Below are 14,160 nucleotides of genomic sequence, written 5' to 3' on the forward strand. Positions count from 1 at the left end.
GAAGTGTTTGTGAGAATCGCTCCAGCCTGCATTCGGTACCAGTCCCTCTCTATCTATCCAGATTAAAGTGATTTACAAGGACTGAAAGACACAACACACTCTTTCTGTAGTATCTTCACTGTTGTGTAGTCCTTGTGGGTGAGGACAAGATGTTAAAATTTACACATTTTATTCACATGTTTATAAGGAAAATATTACAAGATGATCATGCATGCCCAAAAAAAGTGTCGTTTGCACTTAAGGCTAAACTTTGACACAGACAGCCTTCAAAAATTACTAAAAAAATTAATAAAGCCATCACAAAAAATCAAGTAAAAAGGAAAAAGAATATGATTTTTACAGTATTAGAATGATTCGATATAGGAATCTGTGTTTAAATGTAGGTATGTATGCAACAAACATACACTCAGAATAGAAAGAAAAGATGAAGAGGAAAAGTTTACTCTTTATAGAAGTAAACTTTATTGAAGATCTCCAGGAAAGGTTTTAGTACAACTGTTAAGACTTTGCAAAGGATGTAAGGAAGATAAGAAGAAAATAAAAAAGCAATGCATAACCAAACCAGAGCCATTAGTAAACCAATACACTTGAAGTGAATACATCTTAGGGCCAAAAGTTACAAGAACTAAAATAGTTAAAATTATACAATGATTCAAAAGCAGAAAAAGAAATCATTAAACTCACAAAGAAGATATGGAAATTACCTAATAAAGAAATAGAAGGAAGTCAACGGAAAATGAAGAGATCTCAGGAGACAAGAATACTCTCTACAGGATGATAAATTTCAGATTTCCTGGGCACAGTGTCCCTGTCATAGATGGAAGACTCCTACCTACAGACTTTCTGTTCCACTCATTACTATGTTCTTTCCACCTATTCTGTTGTATTCTATCATATGTATAATTGTGTTGTATTGACCCCAGTTAAGGTTGGCAGGTCTATACTTGTTATCTGTGGTTTTTGCCAGTTATGAATTTCTCTAATGGGTTCTGTCTACTGCAAAAGAATCTTCTCTCATGAAAACTGAGGTTTACATGTATCTGAAGGTAGAAGGTTTAGAATGAAAAGAGGCACAGCACTGGTAAGTAAGTGGGAGTTGTAGGGTCTCTCTCCCTAGGTCCATTATCTCACCTGGACTGGTAGCCGTAGTTGGCTAGATTTACAATACCAGACTTCAATTTTCACCTGTTGTATGGGCTCCAAGGTGTTTGTTATCAAGCAATATGCACCACTGGATATGTGTTGGCATCTGGTCATAGTTATGGGCCACAAGCTGCACAGATATGTAGGTTAGCATTACTGATTAATTTTCTCTCTAGTCTGCTTGCATATAAAGCTATGGGAGTTATTCCTCAAAGAACAGGCTTCTAAGTAAGCTAAAACTTACTTCTTCCAAATTCTATGTCTGGACTGCTTAGTGTCCTAAACAACAGGGTGTTGCCTTCATGTTCTTGGAGGAAAATAAAGGTAGTGAAAATAGTGTATATCAGAAAGGAAAGAGGAGACATAACAACTGAAACTGAGGAAATTCAAGAAATCATCAGATCCTACTACAAAAGCTTATACTCAACAAAGCTGGAATATCTGGAGGAAATGAATGAATTCCTAGACAGATACCAGATATTAAAGTTAAACCAGGACCAGTCATACCATCTAAATAATTTCATAACACCTAAAAAAAAATCGAAGCAGTCATCAAAAGCCTCCCAACCAAAAAAAGCCCAGGTCCCGATGGGTTCAATGCAGAATTCTATCAGATATTTATTAACAAACTAATGACAATACTCTACAAATTATTCCACAAAATAGAGTCAGATGGAACACTACCTAACTCATTTTTTTCAAAGCCACAATAACCCTTGTTCCTACACCACACAAAGACCATACAAGAAATGAGAATTTAAGAACAAACTCACTTATGAACATTGATGCAAAAATACTTGCAAACCGAATCCTTGCAAACCGAATCCAAGAACACATCAAATGATCATTCACCATGAACAAGTAGGCTACATCCCAGGGATGGAGGGATGGTTTAATATACAGAAATCCATCAATGTAATCTACTTTATAACAAACTCAGAGAAAGAAACCACATGGTCATCTCACTAGATGCTGAGAAAGCATTTAACAAAATTCAACACCTCTTCATGTTAAAAGTCTTGGAAATGACAGGAATTCAAGGTCCATACCTAAAGATAATAAGACAAATATACAGCAAATCAATAGCCAACATCAAACTTGACAGTTACAAATTTGAAGCAATCCCACTAAAATCAGGGACTCAAGAAGACTTTCCACTTTCCCCCTACCTATTCAACATACTACTAGAAGTCCTGGCTGGAGCATTTAGACAACAAAAGGAAACCAAAGGGATACAAATTGGAAAGGAAGAAGTAAAAGTATCACTGCAGATGACATGATAGTGTACGTAAGTGACCCCAAGAATTCCACCATGGAACTTCTAGAGCTAATAAACAAGTTCAGCAAAGTGACTGGATATAAAATTAACTCAAACAAATTAGTAGCCTTCCACTACTCCAAGGAAAAACATGCAGAGAGAGAAATTAGGAAATAGATACCTTTCACAATATTCACAAACAATATGAAATACATTGGTGTGATTCTAACTAAGCAATTAAGGAACCTGTATGAGAAGAACTTCAAATCTCTAAAGAAGGAAATAGAGGAAGATCTCAGAAAATGGAAAAATCTCCCATGCTCATGGATTGGAAAGATCAACATTGTAAAAATGTCCAGCTTACCAAATGCAATCTACAGATTCAATGCAACCCCCATGAAAATTCCAACCCAATTCTTCATAGAGTTGAAAAGAGCCATGTGCAATTTTATCTGGAATAACAAAAAAAAAATCTAGAATAGTGAAATCCATCCTCAATAACAAGAAAACATCTGCTGGCATCACCATCTCTGACCTCAAGCTATATTACAAGGCAATTGTGCTAAAAACTGCATGGTACTGGTACAGAGATAGGCATGTGGATCAATGGAATAGAATAGAAGATCCAGAAATGAGTCCTCACATATATGGTCACCTGGTTTTTGTCAAAAGGAGCTGTAAACATTCAATGGAAAAAGGACAGCCTACTCAACAAATGGTGTTGGTCCAACTGGCACTCAACATGCAGAAGAATGATAATAGACCCTTTCTTATCTCCTTGTACAAAGCTCAATTGCAAGTGGATCAAAGATCTCCACATTAAACCAGATACACTGAAACTATTAGAAGAGAAAGTAGGGAAAACCTTATAACACATAGGCAGAGGAGAAAATTTTCTGAACAGAACACCAATGATTCATGCTCTAAGGTCAAATATCAACAAGTGGGACTTAATGAGATTGCAAAGTTTCTGTAAGGCTAAGGACACTGTCAAGAAAACAAAACATCAGCCAACTGATTGGGAAAAGATCTTTACCAACCTCACATCTGAGGCCTAATATCCAAGGTATACAAAGAACTCAAGAAGTTAGACACCAAAGAATCAAATAGTCCTATTAATAAATGGGGTACAGAGCTAAACAAAAAGCTCTCAGTTGAGAAATATGGAATGGCAGATAAGCATCTAAGGAAGTGCTCAACATCCTTAGTCATCAGCAAAATGCAAATCAAAACAACCCTGACATTCCACCTCACACCAGTCAGAATGGCTAAGATCAAAAATTCAGATGACAGCAGATGTTGGCGAGGATGCAGAGAAAGAGGAACACTTCTCCATTGTTGGTGGGATTGTAAACTGGTACAACCACTCTGGAAATTAGTCTGGAAGTTCCTCAGAAAATTGGACGTAGTATACTACCTGAAGAACCCTTTATTCCACTTCTGAGCATATACCCCAGAGAAGCTCCAACACACAACAAAGACACATGCGCCACAATGTTCATAGCAGCCCTATTTACAATAGCCAGAAGCTGGAAAGAGCCCAGATGTCCTTCAGTAGATGAATGGATAGAAAAATGGTGGTATATTTATACAATGGAGTACTACTCAGCTATCAGAAACAATGACTTTATGAAATTTTTAAGAAAATGGATGCATCTAGAGAATATCATCCTGAGTAAGGTAACCCAGTCACAAAAAAACAGGCATAATATGCTGTCACTGATAATTTGATACTAACCCCAGAAAGCTCTGAACACCCCAGAAACAACTCACAGACTATAAGAAGATCAAGAAAAACAAAGGCCAAAAAAATATAAAAAATCATTATGCTTAATCTTTACACACCAAGAAAACTTTGACTATTTCCAGATTATATTTTTACATGTATTTTCTGCTCTTTTTAACTAGTACGATTTTAATGCACACTATCAAATCTTTAAAAAATCAAGTACTGACAAAATATACTCATATACTTTTATGCAAAAATGCTTTTATAATCTGTAAATTTATCTCTGTTTTTTAAAATAAAGTTGTTCAATTAAAAACAGTTGAATTTAGTAGGCTAAAAGTAGTTTTATTAAAAAATAAATCAAATGGGATAGTTTCATTTAATATTTACATCATCTATGTCTACTATAGCTGTATCTACAATCTCTATGTATGTATTCATATATATCTATATAGAGTATAGCACACACACACACACACAGACACACACTGAGGAGTTCTGGAGGGAAGTTAAAGGGGAAAGTGGTGGCAAATCACATAGCAAATGTTTAAATAAATAGTAGCTGAAAATCTCTAATAAAAGACCTAATATAAAAGTATATACAAAAATACCATCAAGCTACACTAATAATGAGCCTGAAGACACAGGCCAAGAGACAATTAAATCAAACTATGAGAGGAAGCGGTGACTAGTCACTTTCAAAGGATCTTCTGTACTATCAAAACTTTCTCATCGGCAAAACTGAAGGTAAGAAGGAAATGGTGCATATTCCACAAACTTTAAGGTGAAGACAAACTTCTGTGAGGGGAAAAGTTGTCTCTACATTTTCAAAAACTTTTGAAAACTTCATTTTATCTATGTGTACTTGTGTGTATCTGAGAGGGTATACACCACACATATAGAAGTGTTTGTGAGGGCCAGAAGAAGCAAGCATCACATCCCCCAAGTGTTGGAGTTATAAGCACCCTGGGTAGGTATCAGGAATATGGTCCTCTGAAAAAGCAGCAAGTTCTCTTAACCACTGAGTCATCTTTCCAGTCCCTTCTCTACTCTTTTGAAGCTAAAATGATAATATTAATTCAAAACAGAATTTGGTAAGAATGGGAATAGTAAATCACTATAGCTATCACATAGAAAACACAAGAGATTGTCTATGCAAAAAAAATGAACATTGAATTTTAAGGTGTCACTATAGAAAAAACAACAGTATAAAAGACAAAATTCATATTATACCTGTATGCTTAAAAAGTGAGTCCTTATATTTAACCCTAAAGTGGTTTGAAATTGGGAAGAAATGTAACAGGATACAGTTGGGCTAATTATGCAATATTTCATCTTTTTAATTCTCTAACTCTGTACTGTTCCTAAAAATGGATGAGTGAGTCTGGTGTTACCTGCTCAATGTGCAGATCCTTGGTAGACATTTCTCATAGTGTGTACTTAAAAAGTGCCTGACATTGATCTGTGTTGATTTCTAAGTCCACGTAATAAATGATACATGTTTTCTATGAAAAAAAAAGACAAAATTCAGGAAAGGAAGTATAATGTATCTAAAATCTGACTGAATTCAGGATGGCAACCGAGGATACCATGAGGCCCAGGGAGCCTGAGATAACCATAGAGACTTTAGAGGGAGACATAGCTGTGGAAGATCGCCTCCAGAGTATGAAACTTCGTAAAAGGCAGGTCTTTGGGCAGGTTCTTTTAAAAAATGGTTTCATGTAATTGGGGTAAAAACATAGCAAAGTGAGCTAGGGTCATTCTGGGCAACAACAGGATTTCCAAGATGAGTCTCAGCAGTAGTCCAGTATTTAGGTTGCTTCAGAAACGTTGAACCAGATCAGCGACTCATTGCAGTATTTGCATATAAAGCTACTTGAGCATAACAATATACTATATGACAGCTGATTATAACACCCCTTTAATAAAGGAATGGACAATGGTGAGATGGGAAAGGTGGGAAAACAGAGAAGTGTGTGGCAGAGAGAAGCAAGACAAGAGAAACTCTAAGCAATGACAAAGTACCTGAGATGAAGAATGACTCAATTTCAGGATTAGGCCTCCTTGAAAGACATCCATGGTCCATGTTGCTCCTGGGGCCATGTTGATGTCTGCTATCCATGCTGCTCCTGGAGGCCATGAGGATGAACATGTCCCATGCCTGCCACCAGAAATCCTGTGCTGCCTCGGGCAACGATGGTTCTTTTACACTGCTCTTAAGGACTGCAGACTCATGACTAAGAACAGGAAGCACTGAAGGCTTCTGTTGACAACCTTCTCCACTCCCCCATCTCCCACTGCAAAATGAATAGAAACAAAAAGGAAAAAGAAAAACTGTTGAAGAGAGTCCTTGAAAACTATGATAACGATGCTGAAGTGTATGTAGCTCTTCAGACTTGATGGCTTCTGGCAGGGGCCTGTTGACTTTAAGGGGGTGGCCACTGAGAGTTTGACTGTGCTCCAGTAAGTATATGGACAACACAGACTGGAGTTGATGCGGGAACCTGAGAGGGATGGGAAGTAGGTCTGATGGGATGCACGGTATAAAATTCCCAAATAATTAATAAAAATATTATGTTGGGAAAAGAAAAAAATCAGAAAAAGATTTGCTGCAGGCCATCAGATAAAGTCATTTTTCCAAACTAAAGTTTTTCTTCCCAGGGGTGGAAAAAATAAACCAAAAAATCATAAATAAAACAAAATGTAAAAACAGCTAACTAACTAGTAGTTTCTTCCCATTAAAAGGGATTAAAGCTCCCAATCAAGAGACAAAATTACTGTAGTGGAGAAAACACATGATCCAACTATACTGAGTCTGTGATAGATTTTCTACACAAAACTAAAAATTCTAAAAGAAAAATAACAGAAAATGATATTTAAGAAAGATAATTAAAAGAGATCAACAATAATTCTTTAAATACAAAAAAGTCCAATAGATTTTAATAAAAAATAAAAATAAAATGATGGACTTTTATATTAAGATAAAAACATTTAAAACATCAATGTACCTAATAACCAACTATTAAAATATATGAAGAACAAACTGAAGTTAAAAATTGTCCAACATTAATAATTGGTTACATCATCATCCTAATTTCAACAGAAAGGAACCAAGCAGACATAGTTGTGCACTGTGGCAGGCTTCTGAATATGCAGAGCTACTTTGAAAAGCCACATGGCACTTCTCCACAAATGTATCAAGATTATAAAGGAAATTACCATCCAATTCCATGAGGGACTTCTGTATTTACACCCAAATAAACAGTAGGACCTGAATAAATACTTGTATGCTCATGTTTGTAACTCATCATTCCTGATGGTTCAAACATGCAAACAACCACATGTTCATCCATATGGGGAATAAATAAAGTACATGACATAGTGCATGCCTGTTCTTCATTTGTTATTGTTGCACAGAAAGAGAGAGAGAGAGAGAGAGAGAGAGAGAGAGAGAGAGAGAGAGAGAGAGAGAGACAGACAGACAGAGACAGAGACAGAGACAGAGACAGAGACAAAGAGACAGGCATAAATATCTAGATACAGCCTGTTCATTCTGTTCTTTGTTGAGTAGTAAAGAAAATAGAGAGATGATATAATTGTATTTTATTTTTAAATTTTAAACCAAAAAAACACATGTTAAGAAGACCTAATAGAAGTTCTCTGAATGCTACTTACTGACAGCATATAATTTTTAAAATATATATAAATTTTTCTTCAACACACTGAGGGCATTTTAAAAAATATAACATCTGCTAGGCCATAAATTAAGTATCATCCCAAAAATAACACAAGGAATTTAGGAATTGGTAATAAAAGAAAAACTGTAAATTTACAAAATTTTTGGATGTTAAATAACACACCCATAAATAGCCATGTGCCAGAGAATAAATCACAAAGAAACTCAGAAACCATGTAGAGATGAATGGTCAGGACAAGACAATACATAAAAACATGGGAACCTAACAAACGTGCAGAAGAGGAAGCCTGTGCCAAGACAATTGAGAAAGTAGCACAAAGCCAGAAGATGCTTTATGATCTTAACACTTAATAAAAATAATACAAACCGTGTTGTGCTGGATGAAAACAGACATACAGGCAATGGAATCGATCCCAGTAATGAGCTGTCTTCTCTTTAATCGAAAGTTGTTTTTTTTCCATGTTGCCAAGATTATTTGATGGGAAACAACCTCATCTTACTGGCAAAAAGACCTAAGTGACCAAAGATAACCCTGATCCAGTCACTACAAATGGGTTTAATATCAAACAAAACAAAACTCAGAATAAAAGCCAGGGAAAAATTCTTCATCATCAGATTTGTCAAAGACGTCTTGGATGTGACACCTATGACCCAGGCTACAAAATAAACTTCATAGTTATTGATAATTAAAGTTTATATTCATTAGAATATGATGGTGTTGAGTAAAAAGGGGCAATCATGAGATGGTGTAAAACATTTAAATAATGTATTTGGATGAGGTATAAGTCATCATAATGTCCAGAGAACTTCTGAAGCAAAGACCAGCAGCACAATTGGATTGATTACTGGGAAAGGGATTGGCACAGGCTACTTCTAAAGACAATGCATAAATGGCTAATAAACACATGAGAATATATCTCAGCAACACTAAAAATTACAGTGAGACATAATTATATGCTCATTAGGAGAGCTGTCATAAAACCAACAAAAAATGGAAAATAAGAAAGAATGTTGAAGATTTAAAGAAATTGCCATTCTTGTGTCCTCTAGTGGAGATATCAAATGATACATAAACTCTGAAAAGCAACGTGGTAGTTACTCATGAAATTATAAATAAAATTTTGATCCCGTTCTGCAAGGCACATCTGTATTTTTTTTTTTTTTTTGCATGTTAGATATTTGCTTTACTTAGATTTCAAACGTTATCCCCTTACATGGTTCCCCTCTCAAATTTCCCTATTCCATCCTCTCTCACCCTGCCTTTATGAGGGTGCTTCCCCACCCACACACTCCCTCCTACACCTCCTGCTCTGGCATTTCCCTACACTGAGATACTGAGTCTTCCCGGGACCAAAGGCATCTCCTCTAGTTGATTCCTGATAAGGCCATCCTCTGCTATATATGTTGCTGAAGCCATGGGTCCCTCCTTGTGTACTCTGTGGTTGATGGTTTAGTCTTTGGGAGCTCTGGGGATCTGGTTGGTTGATATTTTTATTCCTGTGGGGATGAAAATCTCTTCTGCTCTTTTAGTCCTTTTTTTAACTACTCCATGTGGGAACTAATTATCAGTCAAATGGTTGGTTGATAGCATCAACTCCATATTTCTCAGGCTCTAGTCAGAGCCTCTCAGCAGACAACTATATCAGGCTTCTGTCAGCATGCACTTATTGGGAGACAAAATATTATCTGGGTTTAGTGGCTGTATATGGGATGAATCACTGGGTGGGGCAGTCTCTGGATGACCTTTCCTCCAGTCTCTGCTTCACATTTTGTCCCTGTATTTCCACCTGTGAATATTTTGTTCCCCTTCTAAGAAGGCCTGAAACATCCACTTTTTGGTCTTCCACCTTCTTGAGCTTCATGTAGTCTGTGGATTGTATCTTGGGTATTCCGAGCTTTTGGGCTAATATCCATTTACAGTGTGTGTTCTTTTGTGATTCGGTTACCTCATTCAGGATGATAGCTTCTAGTTTCATCCATTTGCCTAAGAATTTCATGAAGTTATTGTTTTTAATAGCTGGGAAGTACTCCATTGTGTAAATGTACCACATTTTCTGTATCTAGTCCTCTGTTGAAGGACATCTGGGTTCTTTCCTGATTCTGGCTGTTATAAATAAGGCTGCTATGAACATAGTGGAGCATGTGTCCTTGTTATATGTTGGAGCATCTTTTGGGTATATAACTGGGAGTGGTATAATTGTGTCCTCAGGTAGCACTATGTCTAATTTTCTGAGGAATTGCCAGACTGATTTTGAGAGTGGCTGTACCAGCTTCCAGTCCCACCACAACACCAGCATCCATACCAGTATCTGCTGTCACCTGAGTTTTTAATCTTAGCCATTCTGACTGGTGTGAGGGGAAATCTCAGGGTTATTTTGATTTGCATGTCCCTGATGACAAAAGATATTGAAGTCCTTTAAGTGCTCCACAGCCTTTCAATATTCTTCAGTTGAGAATTCTTTGTTTTGCTCTGTCCCCCATTTTTAATAGGGTTATTTGACTCTCTGGAGTCTAACTTCTTGAATTCTTTGTATATATTGAATATGAGACATCTATCAAATATAGGATATTTATGTATTCTTGTTTCTCATACATAATTCATTATTCTTTAAACATGTAAACAGCTCACATGTCTATCCACATGGGACTAAATAAAATATGATATAGTTACACAATGGACTATCTGTCAGCTTTTTTAAAAGAAAAGAGATCTTAACATCTCAAACATGATGCTACATAAAGTAATCACAGAAAGGCAGATGCTTTAAGATAGTGGTTTTTGCCATGTAAGGGGGGAATCACAGGGGTTGACTAAGACCATCAGAAAACACAGACATTTACACTACAGTTCATAATAGTTGCAAAATTATAGTTATGATGTAGCAACACAAATAATGTTATGGTTGGAATGTTGTAAGACCCCAGGAGTCTTAGCTCGGGAGAGTTACCTACAGAGCACAATTAGACGATAGACCTCTGAAATGGCAAGAGGTTTAATAATTTCATACATATGGGGCTCCTCATCATAGCGGGAAGAATCAACCCCAAATTCAAAATGCACACATTTTTACAGGAAGATTTCAGCAACAGGGTAGTTGGCTTACTCTCATTGGTGGATCAAATGACCTTTGCAGGCATTAACTAGCTCTCAGGGGGCTGTTCTTGGCTTAGTTAGTCACAGTTTGGAAACTTTCTATGAGGCAGGAGGAACTTGGTGTACAGGCAGAGTCAGGCTGACTCCTGGTGGGTTTTCTCAGAATTTATCACTGGGAGGGTTAAGAGGTCTTTTTCAGAGAATTGTTTTGTCTTTACTCAGCTTAGTCAGCATAGCCTGACCTGTCCACTAAAACTTCGTTTATACATTCCCAAAACCTTTGAGGGGTTTGGGCTGATGATGATGCATATTTGGACTTTTTTATGGGACCTTGTAGCTGTCAGCCAGTAAACTCTGTCGTTGTCTACTTTCTCAAGAATGAGTGTTTTGAAAAAGTCTCAGAGCCCCTGAAAACTTTACTTTTATATTTTGGGAAGTCACCATGACATGAAAACTTGCATTAATGGTATGTGGCAATCAGAAGAAAGAATAACCGCTCTAAGACGTGACTTGGAGAAGTTAAGTCATAAAGACAAAAGGAGATTGTGCTTCTCAGGGCTGAAGAGCACTAAATAGGAAATCCTCACTAATGGGCAGTGATTACTCATCACTGTGAACCCATCTAATACCGAAGAACATTTCTCCTACTAAATAGTTTTAGTTAATTTATTTATTTTATGTATATGAGTACACCATTGCTCAGAAGAAGACAGCAGATCCCATTACAGATGGTTGTGAGCCACCATGTTGTTCTGGGAATTGAGCTCAGGACCTCTTGAAGAGCAGTCAGTGCTCTTAACCACTGAGCCATACCTCCAGCCCCACAAGAATTTGTTTTTTATTGGGTGTATTTTCACACATCAAAATGATGGGCAGCTGTGTGTAATTTTTAAAAATATACTACTGCTACCACCTTTCCTGGGTGCCTGGACCCTGGCTCTGCTTCCTGAGCTATGGCTTCTCTTGGATCCCCTTTGTTCCTCCCAGCTTAGCTTTCCTAAGCTGCTATCACCAACCCAGTTTCTCTCACTACCCACCTTTGCTCTGTGGATGAAAGACACACAGCTTATTTTTTTAGAATTTGCCTACTAGCACTCTTGCTGGGCACAATTCTCCTGACCTAAACTTATCAGTTAGTCTGTACCAGCTAGCCCTCACCAACCTTCTTGGCCATCATCAGTGTCAGAGTTCATTGGTTCTATCTTCCCAGAGATTATACAGGATTAACACATGTTCGTTATTCCAAAGTCTGACTGAAAAGCCCTTGCTCTTTCCTAACATCTTCTTTCTCTCTTGGGACCCGGAAGTCCCACCTACTGTTTTGCCCAGCTACCGGGTCCCAGGCTATCGGCCTCCTTTATTGGCCAAATAAAGAGCCAATTAGGGAGCCAGACCTTGGTATCAGCACCTCTTCCTACAAGCAAAGGTGGATTATCCACCCTGACCCCCCAAAAGTTGGTTGAATCAATGAAATATAATAATAGAAAACCTTGTAAGAGAAAGAGTAAGGAGGCAGGAAATCTGAAATCATTGCCTGTCAATAACCGGAGTTCCCATAATGAAAAAAAAAAAAAAAAAAAAAAAAAAAACACCTGCATAAAGCATCAAGAAAATGCATTCCAAGTACATCATTAAATCTTCTATCAATAGCTGACTGGGGCAAGGTTAATGGACCTATCATCCTATGGCCTAATAAACAAGTAAACGTGGTGGCACTTTTAAAAGTCATAATTTTATACTCACATAGGAAGAATATCTATACTATTTTAATGAAAAGATACTCTATATATTTTTGTTGACCAAATGGTTACAGACATGTACATGTACATACATAATCATAGAAAAATGTCTAGAGACTGAAGCAGAATGTTAATTTTGAAGTCTGAATGATAGTATTTGGTTTTATCTGCATGTATGCAGTATGTAGAAATATAAATCACTATAGATTTAAAACAATAAATGAATAATTATGCTTCTGCTTTTAAGCAAAGAGCATCTAGTTTGCTAGCTACTTGAATATAGGATATAAAGATGAGCAATATCTCTTTTATTAACAGCCTTTACTTCAGCTTGAGAAAAAGTACTTAAAATCAACTATAAATAGAAAAAATATGCCTCTATTCAGCCTGTTATGCCCTCTGGACTTCGATTTCTCCCATACCTCACAACCCACCTTCAGCAGACCCGCTGAGCCTGATCCATACAAATAAGCTTCTCTTCCCCCACCCATCTTCCCTGCTTAATGTGTCCCCTGAAGAAGCCAACATGCTCTGAGCAGCCTGCTAGCCCAGGCAGACCTCTATTGGATCTTCAGCTCCTGAACCATACAACCCAAGGATAGCCATCAGAGACCTGCCACACCAGGACCATTGAGGCCAACCCCCCTTGTAACACCTTCTACAACAGGAACATCCAGAGACCAAAACCATCAAGATGGCTAAAGGCTCTTGAAATAACACAATTATAAAAATCCAAGGAAATATGACACCTTCAGAGCACAGCTACCGCACTACAGCAAGACCTGAATATGTTAACACAACTGAAACACAAGAAAATTACCTTAAATTCAATTTTATAAATATAACGACCTTTACAGAGAGAAGTAATAAATCCCTCAAAGACTTACATAAAAATACAAATAAACAGGTGAAGAAAATACATGAAACTGTCCAAGATCTTAAAGTAGAAATAGAAGCAATAAAGAAAATACAAACTGCAGAAATCCTGGAGATGGAGAATCTAGGGAACAGAAGAGGAATGACAGATGCTAGCATCACCAACAGAATACAGGAGACAGTAGAGAGAATCTCAGGTGTATAAGACACGATAAAGGAAAATTGATATATCAGTCAAAGAAATTGTTAAATCTAAATAATTCCTGACACAAAATATTCAGGAAATCTGAGATACCATGAAAAGTCCAAACTTAAGAATAATAGGAATAGAAAATAGAAAAAGGTGAAGAGTCCCAGTTCTAAGGCCCAGAAAATATTTTCAACAAAATTATAGAAGAAAACTTTCCCATCCTAAAGAAAGATATGCCTATAGAAATACAAGAATCTTATGGAACACCAAATAGTCTGGATTATAAAAATCCACCTGGTACATAATAATCAAAACACAAAATCTATAGAACAAACAAGGAATATTAAAAGTGGCAAGGGAAATGGCCAGGTAACATACAAACCAGACCTATCAGATTTATATACCTTGAAACCTCAAAAAAAAAAAAAAAAAAA

This window comes from Micromys minutus, assembly GCF_963924665.1.
Source record: "Micromys minutus genome assembly, chromosome: 16".
Classification (NCBI taxonomy): Eukaryota; Metazoa; Chordata; class Mammalia; order Rodentia; family Muridae; genus Micromys; species Micromys minutus.